Below are 11016 nucleotides of genomic sequence, written 5' to 3' on the forward strand. Positions count from 1 at the left end.
TGGAGCTAATTTATTATTTATAGAAACTAGTAACTTTATGTGTCATGTAGATATATAATATATAACGGTTTCCTCTGAAATGTAAGTTAAAAAACACAATATAAATAAATACATGTTATTTCCACCACTGGTTTTATGTGAAAGACATTTTAGGAACGTATCAGAACGACAAAACAAAGCACATACTTCATTGGCCCAATGTGACCTTTATGTACAGTTTCTGCTCATCTTAATGCAGCGGTGTGTAAGATACATTTAAGATAATTCAACTTTATTCAATATTTCCCTTTATGCTTAAACTCTACTATTTTTCAGAGGGAAATAATGCATTTTGCAACATGCATCTTACAGCAAAAGCTACTGGTTAATATGCACAAGAGAGTTTTACTATCAAGCTACAGGATATAATATTCACATTTGTAATGCCACAAAACACACACACACACACACAAACACACATACACTGTATCTCTCTTCACAGTTCCCCTCATGCCTAAAGTATCATGTATCATCTTTATAATGGTTCTATACCACCATCCATTAATCACAGACTCCATGGCAACCAATCACAGTGGTAGCACACACACACACACAAACACACAAAAACACACACACGCACACCAATACATTAGTAACCGTGACTCTGGATTATGTTATTGGGGGTTTTCCCAGCAAACAACACATTAATAGGATAAACGTCACCATTGAGTGGGGGGTAAAAGCAGAAGAGAGAGATTAATGGAGGATAAACAGGCCCGTGCTGGCCCATCAGGGAGGCTGTGAAACACACTGGAGTCCCACTGTGGGACCTCGGAATGGCAAACGGAGAAAGTGAATCAAAGAAGAAATCTGTTCGGAGGCATCTACACATCTAAAACAAAACGTTGCATATTTTAGAAATAAGTATGTCTGGAATGAGTTTCACGGACCCTTTTCAAAAGGGTTGTTCAAAAAGATGAGATGTTACTTTATTCATCCCCAGGGGGGAATTTAGTGAAGCAGCAGCAAACATGTTTACATGTATACAATACAATACAATAGCAAAGGAAATGAAAATGTAAAAATGAAATAAAAATAAAAGTGTATAAAGTATAAAGTGAAGCAGTGCAAGGTTTATTAATGTTAATTTGAGGAGGATCTGGCCAGAGGAGATTTATTATGCAGTCTAATAGCAGTGGGTAGGAATGTTCTCCTGCATCAGGAATGTTCTCATCTCTCTGGAACGTTCTCATGTGTCAGGAATGTTCTCCTCTTTCAGGAATGTTCTCATGTCTCAGGAATGTGCTCCTCTTTCAGCAATGTTCTCCTATATCAGGAATGTTCTCCTGTATCTGGAATGTTCTCCTGCATCTGGAATGTTCTATCAGGAATGTTCTCCTGTATCAGGAATGTTCTCCTGTATCAGGAATGTTCTCCTGCATCTGGAATGTTCTCCTGTATCAGGAATGTTCTCCTGTATATGGAATGTTCTTCTGTATCTGGAATGTTCTCCTGCATCTGGAATGTCCTCCTGTATCTGGAAAGTTCTCCTGTCTCAGGAATGTTCTCCTCTATCAGGAATGTTCTCATGTCTCAGGAATGTTCTCCCGTATCAGGAATGTTCTCCCATATATGTAATGTTCGCCTGTCTCAGGAATGTGCTCCTCTTTCAGCAATGTTCTCCTATATCAGGAATGTTCTCCTGTATCTGGAATGTTCTCCTGCATCTGGAATGTTCTATCAGGAATGTTCTCCTGCATCTGGAATGTTCTCCTGTATCAGGAATGTTCTCCTGTATCTGGAATGTTGTCCTGCATCTGGAATGTTCTCCTGTATCTGGAATGTTCTCATGTCTCAGGAATGTTCTCATGTCTCAGGAATGTTCTCCCGTATCAGGAATGTTCTCCCGTATATGTAATGTTCGCCTGTCTCAGGAATATTCTCCTGTCTCAGGAATGCGCTCCTGTCTCAAGAATGTTCTCCTGTATCTGGAATGTTCTCCTGCATCTAGAATGTTCTCCTGTATATGGAATGTTCTCTTGTATCTGGAATGTTCTCTTGTATCTGGATTGTTCTACTGTCTCTGGAATGTTCTCCTGTCTCTGGAATGTTCTCTTGTATCTGGAGTGTTCTACTGTCTCTGGAATGTTCTCCTGTATCTGGAATGTTCTCCTGTATCTGGAGTGTTCTCCTGTATCTGGAATGTTCTCCTGTAAATGGAATGTTCTCTTGTATCTGGAATGTTCTCCTGTATCTGGAATGTTCTCTTGTATCTGGAATGTTCTCTTGTATCTGGATTGTTCTACTGTCTCTGGAATGTTCTCCTGTCTCTGAAATGTTCTCTTGTATCTGGAGTGTTCTACTGTCTCTGGAATGTTCTCCTGTATCTGGAATGTTCTCCTGTATCAGGAATGTTCTCCTGTATCAGGACTGGTAGAACATCTCCAGCATCTTGCTGCACACATCTAAGGATCCAAGTTTCTTTGACTCCGCCCCTTCTTCAGCAAATATGCAGCATGTTGTGTGTATTTAAATGAGCTCATAATCAAGCTGGTTAGCTTAGCTTCTCCTAAAGCAGCGAGTCTGGCTCGAGGGTTCAACAAGCCGGAACCATTATTAAAGAGAACTTTGTCGGTGAGGCTTTTTATTGTGCACTGTCACGCTCAGCTCTCCTCCCGCCCTCAGTCCGCATGCACCTTCCCCCAGAATGCACTTCTGAAGAAGTCGTTTTTATCGGATCATTATGTTTCACCATTAGCTCTCTAAATAATCACCGAGATTTAATGACCCCTGTCGCGGCTCTCGCATTTCGCCACCAGAGTCAGATTGACTGTCTGCAGGCAATTGGCACTTAAATGGCAGAATGTGTCTCCAAGTCCACGGGAAGTCTGGTGCCACACGACGTGGAGAAAGTCAACATTGCTAATGGAGTGAAAGCTGAAGGATTAGAGTATTCCCGAAGCACCGGGCTTTGGCGTTGGTGCTGCTGTTATCTCCAGTTCCCACACGATCACTTTAGGCCTGGACACGCTGCAGCAACGAGATCCGGTGCAGCGCCGCCGTATGAATCATTCAGCGTCTGATTGATTTTCAGAGGACTTATCAGTGGAGGCACTGCAGGTCTGAGAATAGAGCTTAAAACTGCTGCATCAAAGAATAACGCGCCGCCACCAGTCAACCACCTCATAAACACTCATACATGCTCAAAACTAGCTTCATGCTCCAGCTGTATTGGCCGTCACATGTATGTTTCTCTGATATCTTGACTGCAGACTGTGCCTTCACCCGTATCCCACCCAGGGATGGATTAACCAACGGGCCTACCGGGCCCAGGCCCAGGGGCCCATGAGCTCAGGGGGCCCCTGGGCCTGAGCCTCCGCGCGTGACGTCGCTGTGATTAACATTGTATTGATATGAATATGATGATATGATACGATGCGCCGTAGCCGGTATATGCTAGGCTTAAGTCATTCATGTCAGTAACAGGGCCCCAATAGTCCTACTGAGGGATGGATTACCCAACGAGACTACCGGCACCAGGGGCCCATGAGCTCAGGGGGCCCCTAAGCCAGAGCCTCTGCATGAAGTCGCTTTTATTAACTTTGTATTACTATTGATATGATGATATGACACGATGCGCCATAGCCGGTAGGCCTATATGCTAGGCTTAAGTCATTCATGTCATGGTCATATAATTCGCGTTATGTTGTCTGCTCAGCTCCGGTATCGTTGTTCCATACGGACTGTTTTGTTAGCGATGTTTAAAAAATATTTTTTTCTTTTTTTCTTTTTTACATTTGTTGGTCTTTTTTTGTTTTGTTGCGGGGGGGGCTTGACACGTCACAAGTCACGGCCCGAGTCAAGTCCGGCCGGGGGCATCTCGCCGGCGTCGCGTCTCGCCGGCATCGCGTCTCGCCGGCATCGCGTCTCGCTGCCCCCCATGTGTATATATATATACTGTATTTAATTCCTTTTTTATTCATTTCATTTGTTTTATATTATTTCTTTTTTTCACTTTAGAATTAAGCCATTCTATGAATCGGCCAAACCTCCCTTCCCAGGGGGGGGTGTGAGGGATTCTTATGGCAGAGACACACGAGGTGAATCAAACCGACCCCCCCCCCCCACACCTGCAGAAGGTGTAGGCGATTCTACACCCGGGAAAGTTTAGGAAATTTGCCTACAAACCCCCCCACGTGTGTCGGCAATGGCCGACACTCAGGGGAGGGCAGGCAAATCCCTAGAACTTTCTCCTACTGCCTCCTACGGACTCACAGATCCGTGCCGTCTGCTAGAAATCACTAGTATTACATAGTCTGATTCGCTGCTCTGTGACGTCACAGGCGACTTCAAAGCACAGAACCAGTTAGAACTGGTGGGTTGAGTGACGTCACAATGCTCGCTTCAAAGACGTCTCTATGGTAGTTCCGATGCGATATATCTTTGGCCACAAGTCTTTGGGGGCGCTGTTTCCCCCCTGGACACGAGGCAAAGAGACCCCGTATGTTCCCCTTTGAGTGAGAGACGACCAGTGTTGCCAGGTCCGCGGTTTTCCGCGAATTGGGCTACTTTGAAGTGTTGCCGCGGGTTGAATTTTTTGTCCGCTGGTTCGGTCCTCGCTCATCTGCGCCGGCCGGGGGCGTCTCGCCGACGTCGCGTCTCGCCGGCATCGCGTCTCGCCGGCATCGCGTCTCGCCGGCGTCTCGCGCGTCGCCGGGCGTCTCGCCAGCGTCTCGCTGCCCCCCCCCCCCATATGTATATATATATATATACTGTATTTAATTCCTTTTTTATTCATTTCATTTGTTTTATATTATTTCTTTTTTTCATTTTAGAATTAAGCCATTCTGTGAATCGGCCAAACCTCCCTTCCCAGGGGAGGGGTGTGAGGGATTCTTATGGCAGAGACACACGAGGTGAATCAAACCGAACCCCCCCCACACCTGCAGAAGGTGTAGGCGATTCTACACCCGGGAAAGTTTAGGAAATTTGCCTACAAACCCCCCCACGTGTGTGGGCAATGGCCGACACTCAGGGGAGGGCAGGCAAATCCCTAGAACTTTCTCCTACTGCCTCCTACGGACTCACAGATCCGTGCCGCCTGCTAGAAATCACTAGTATTACATAGTCTGATTCGCTGCTCCGTGACGTCACAGGCGACTTCAAAGCACAGAACCAGTTAGAACTGGTGGGTTGAGTGACGTCACAATGCTCGCTTCAAAGACGTCTCTATGGTAGTTCCGATGCGATATATCTTTGGCCACAAGTCTTTGGGGGCGCTGTTTCCCCCCTGGACACGAGGCAAAGAGACCCGTATGTTCCCCTTTGAGTGAGAGACGACCAGTGTTGCCAGGTCCGCGGTTTTCCCGCGGAATTGGGCTACTTTTGAAGTGTTGTCGCGGGTTGAATTTTTGTCCGCTGGTTCGGTCCTCGCTCATCTGCGCCGCCGGGCGTCTGCCGACGTCGTGTCTCGCCGCATCGCGTCTCGCCGGCATCCCGTTTTGACGGCATCGCGTCTCGCCGGCGTCCGCCGCGTCTCGCTGCCCCATATATATATATATATATATACTGTATTTAATTCCTTTTTTATTCATTTCATTTGTTTTATATTATTTCTTTTTTTCATTTTAGAATTAAGCCATTCTGTGAATCGGCCAAACCTCCCTTCCCAGGGGAGGGGTGTGAGCAGGGATGGATTAACCAACGGGCCTACCGGGCCCAGGCCCAGGGGCTCATGAGCTCAGGGGGCCCCTGGGCCTGAGCCTCCGCGCGTGACGTCGCTGTGATTAACATTGTATTGATATGAATATGATGATATGATACGATGCGCCGTATGCCGGTATATGCTAGGCTTAAGTCATTCATGTCAGTAACAGGGCCCCAATAGTCCTACTGAGGGATGGATTACCGAACGAGCCTACCGGCACCAGGGGCCCATGAGCTCAGGGGGCCCCTAATCCAGAGCCTCTGCGTGAAGTAGCTGTTATTAACTTTGTATTGATATGATGATATGACACGATGCGCCATAGCCGGTATAGGCTAGGCTTAAGTCATTCATGTCATGGTCATATAATTCGCGTTATGTTGTCTGCTCAGCTCCGGTATCGGTGTTCCATACGGACTGTTTTGTTAGCGATGTAAAAAAAACAATTATATTTAAATATTTTCTTTGGACTTTTTTTTTTTTTTGCGGGTGGGGGGGGGGCCCTTGACACGTCCAGGCCCAGGGGCCCGTGGTTTCTTAATCCGTCCATGATCCCACCTCATACAAGGCAGATACACAGCTGAGGCCAATTGTTCCCTGAGCCCCTCCCCCACACACCTCCACAGCTGAGTCTAACCGCAACCCGGCCACCACAGGCATTTTTATTGTTATTGTTTTAAAGCCTCTAGTCGCGCTCTGCGAGCCTGCAGCACTCGACTGCATGCCGATCCGGGACAGACGGGTTCACAGCTTGCCTCGGATCGCTTCCCGGCTGCATGCGAGCAGCCTGTTTGTCGGCAAGCGGCAGCAGATATGAAACTTCCTCGGTAATAAACCCTTTGAAGGAGTCCTCTCGGTGCATTAGCAGTGACGCGTGCAGAGCGTTAGTCATCAGGTGGAAGGGGGCGTCTCCCGTGTGATGACACATCGTTTCGCTAAAACATTTTTTAGCTAACGACATTCAACCGTGAGCGGTTGTTGGATGTGATGAGAAGTTTCCAATCAGGTTGGAAAGATGGCCGACGCGTTTCCTTTGTCCTCTCCTCTATTTTGTGTGTGTGTGTGTGTGTCTCTCGGCCACCGTGTCACATCGCTTGTGTGTGTTTTGCATTTGCGGTGAGTGTGTGTGGAGCAGATGTTCGTTCACAGGGTTCGAGGCATTCCTCAAGAAGCCTGACGAAACACAAATGTGCTCCGGAGGCCCAGATTTGAGTAAGTTATTCATGCAACAATAAACATTGTGTTATATCCAGAAGCCTGACGCCGTGGTACACACGGCTGTCAGTGACTCACGAGTGGTGCTGACTCGGTCCAGACAAATGAGGGATGTTATTTCTCTACGTGTGTCAAACAGACTTATTGGAGGGCCGAGGAGACGGCAAATAGGGAAGTAAAGTTTATTTATATATTGCACTTATCACAGAGAAAGTGTCACAAAGTGCAGTTCAGTAGTCAATTAAAACTAATTAGCAATAACAGGCCAAAACATGTCAACAGTTAAAAGAGAAAAGTACAATACACTGTAAAAGATGGTGCAATAAAAAAAACACAATAAAATAAATAATAAAAATAGAGCTAAAAGCAGGCCATAGAATATTTATAATGTTTTGAGATGGAGTTTCAATGATGCTACAATAAGTAAGACTATCACAGATCACAGGTCTGCTCACACCTCGTTATCACAGAGCGGGTCATGGGAGCGGCGTCCTCGCCCACAGCTCAGAGATGTGCCGGATGAATCCGGTCCCACGTGGCACACGGGGTCACTTACTTCATGAGGAAGGACAGAAAACTAAAAAAAAAAGCCATACGATTTCCTGCTCCAGAAACCATCCCCGCTCATGTGAGGCAAGAGGAGAGGATCTTTGTGTTTGTGTGTGTGTGTGTGTGTGTGTGTGTGTGTGTGTGTGTGTGTGTGTGTGTGTGTGTGTGTGTGTGTGTGTGTGTGTGTGTGTGTGTGTGTGTGTGTGTGTGTGTGTGTGTGTGTGTGTGTGTGTGTGTGTGTGTGTGTGTGTGTGTGTGCTTCATTTACCTCTGTGGACTAAATGGATGTTTCTCTCCCAGTTTTGATGATTTTGTTTTAATTATTTGCTTTTTTTGGGTGCATAGAGAGAGAGGGGGGGGGTGGAGGGAGAAAGAGGGAGAGAAAGAGGGAAAGAGAGGTTTGAGAGGGAGAGAGAGGTTCAGAGGGAGAGAGAGGGAGCGAGGGAGAGAGAGAGGTTGAGAGGGAGAGAGGGAGGGAGAAAGAGAGGGATGGAGAGGGAGAGAGGGTGAGAGGGAGAGAGGGTGAGGGAGAGAGAGGGAGAGAGAGAGGGAGAAAAGGAGAGTGTGTGAGAGAGAGAAAGAGAGAGAGCTCTTGCTGGGCTCCGCCCTCTTTTGGTTCCACTTCAAACTGGAAGCAGAGCCTCTTCCTGCACAGCTCCGGACGTCTGCACTTAACACGGGATTATTTCCAAAAACCTGACATCCTTCTCTCCACCCAACACAAGCTCCCTTTACTTGTTGTGAGAAATATTGAAGAAGAGTCAACAAGTTTCCCAGTGAAGGTGAAACCTGGACCTGTGTGGCTCCCGGCTGCAGGCGGCCCTGTGAGGGGAAGTTATGCTGCAGATTAATTGTAACTGCCAGCGCTGTGCATCCAGTGTTTGTTCATGCCTGGAGCCTTTGAGGAGGTGGGGGAGGGGCACATATGAAACCACTCATTTTCTATTTTAGGAGAGCAGGGATGATTGGTTTCACAGCACGCTGTCATCCATGTATAAGAGAATACTTCAGCCAGATGCATGGAAATGCAGGAAAGTATAATAATCTTTATGTCCCAGGACTTTTGAGTCAGGGACATGTGATCGGATCCGAACTAATCGATGCTTTAAGGTGATTAAACCATGTTGACCCTTTGAGCTTTGTCCATGACAGGCTGATGAAATAAACATACAGCACTGGAGTGTGTGCCAGTATATAAAAAGTATATATCAGACTAATTAATAGGCCAAAATAGTTCAAGACAGCACTAAAAGTTCAAAGAAAAAAGAATATTACGTGTTTTTAATCAAAGATCTACCATTATTAAAAATTCTAAACTTTAAGTACACGTCAGGTGCTTTTTACCAACTTTCCACTGATTGGAAATATGTGTGTGTGTGTGTGTGTGTGTGGGAGTGTCATGATCACATGACTTCCTTGACTGTTACTTTATCCCATTGCCTGCCTGTATTGCTGCATGTGTGTGTGTGTGTGTGTGGGGGGGGGGGGGGTGTCATGATCACATGACTTCCTTGACTGTTACTTGATCCCATTGCCTGCCTGTATTGCTGCACAATGAGTCCTCAGCACAACTCCCTTCCTGGACGCTGGGACGTCAAACTGGGTCCTGCCCTCCGTCCCCTCCGTCCATCTTCCCTGGGAACGCCTCGTCGAGTCATCAGCTCACATGGGACAGACAGGAAGGCGTCCTCACGCCTCTGCATCATCACTAATAAGGACGGTAGGGTGGAGGTATGAGGTCAGAATCAGGAGAGCAACGTTGACAGATTCTCAAAGAGACGTTTAATCACCAAATGCATGAATAAAAAAGAGCAAAAGACATGAAATGCTTCACTGTAAATCATTAATGTTGAACACAGGGAGAGGTAAAGCAGATGTACATTTGACCTGCAATAAAAGCAACGGTACCCCAGACATGTGTTTTGTGCTTATCAGTTTACCTTCACGTCTTTGGTGAAGAAGTTTAACCCCTGAGTGAACTCACAGATTTCCTCTAACTTTAAAGAGTGACTCGACGCTGGCTGGAAGTCTTTGTGTTTTGAGGAGAGTCTCAAAGTTGCAGATGAATCTTCTTCAGAGCAACCCAGAGAGAGGAGTGTGTGTGTCAGAAGTAATGCTGATTCTTGTGGTGCATTGTTGGATGAAACTTTGTACCTCCATGAGATGGTGTACATAAAATACGGTGGTGTGCATTGTTTTAAACATCTAGTGAAGCCATGAAATGACTTTTAGAAGGTTTTGTAAGGGTGAAGGAACCCTGGTTCTACTCCTGGTGTACATTTTGGCATCATTCCTATATCATAATGCAATTTTTACACAGACTCCAACATTGTATTACTAGAACAAAATTAATTTGGGCCGGACACAGAGACACGCTGTGAATAAAACCTCCAGTCAACCCCAATTATCCAAATCAAATAAGGGTGAACAATGTCCAAATGCACCCTCCGGGTGCCCCGTCAAATCTATTTATAATGAACAGCGTAATAATGAACACTTTCTACTTACAAATGAATTGATGAGATAATATGATAAAACACTGTCGCCTCACAGCAAGAGGGCCGTGGGTTCAATTCCCGGTCGAGGCGGTCCTTCTGTGTGGAGTTTGCATGTTCTCCCCGTGGCAGCGTGGGTTCCCTCCGGGTTCTCCGGCTTCCTCCCACAGTCCAAAGACATGCCGTCAGGTTAATTGATCTCTAAAAATTGCCCATAGGTGTGAATGTGAGAGTGAATGGTTGTATGTCTCTATATGTGCCCTCGATGTACTGGCGGCCTGTCCAGGGTGTCCCCTGCCTTCGCCCTATGTCAGCTGGGATCGGCTCCAGCGCCCCGCGACCCTAATGAGGATAAGCGGTATTGATAATGGATGGATGGATGGGAATATGATAAAACTTGGGATTAATTTGCATGTTTACTGACAACATACACTGTTGGATTTGTATGGATTCAGTAATTAATTGGTAAATGATGGAGGGATGGAAGTCCCACAACAATCTTAATTTCTTTATTTCTTTATATGTGTCCCCTATTAATAAAGCATCCTTCTTTATGTTCCCATGGCTGCCTTCATTTATGAGTAACTACATTTACACAAGCATTGCACGTGACTACATTTTGTTTTAAATTGTGCTTTACTTGAATATTAAATCATAATACATAATATATTACTTTATACTCCACTACATTTATCTGACAGCTCTAGTTAGCCTGTAGGCAGATTACATCTTTACACAGAAATGTTGTAATAGTATATTTTTAAAAGTATATATACATCAACAAGCTGCAGCATAAATACTAATCAAATACCAATAAAAACATCATCAGAATGTGTTGCTAATATATTTATATAAATTTATAATGCAGGACATATATTTTATATATTGCTACTTTTACTAAATACTTCCTCCACCTGGTCCTCAGTATTTTTTATGTGTGTGTCTGTGTGTGCGTATAAAGTGTGCAGCGAGGGGGTTGCATTTAGCAGGGGCGGGGCTTGATGACGTCACCGTCGCTCGTGTGAACGCAGACAGCTGAGGATGGAGCAGAGCAGAGAGGGAGAGAAGCTCTCT

Source organism: Pseudoliparis swirei, chromosome 13 (assembly GCF_029220125.1).
Source record: "Pseudoliparis swirei isolate HS2019 ecotype Mariana Trench chromosome 13, NWPU_hadal_v1, whole genome shotgun sequence".
Taxonomy (NCBI): Eukaryota; Metazoa; Chordata; class Actinopteri; order Perciformes; family Liparidae; genus Pseudoliparis; species Pseudoliparis swirei.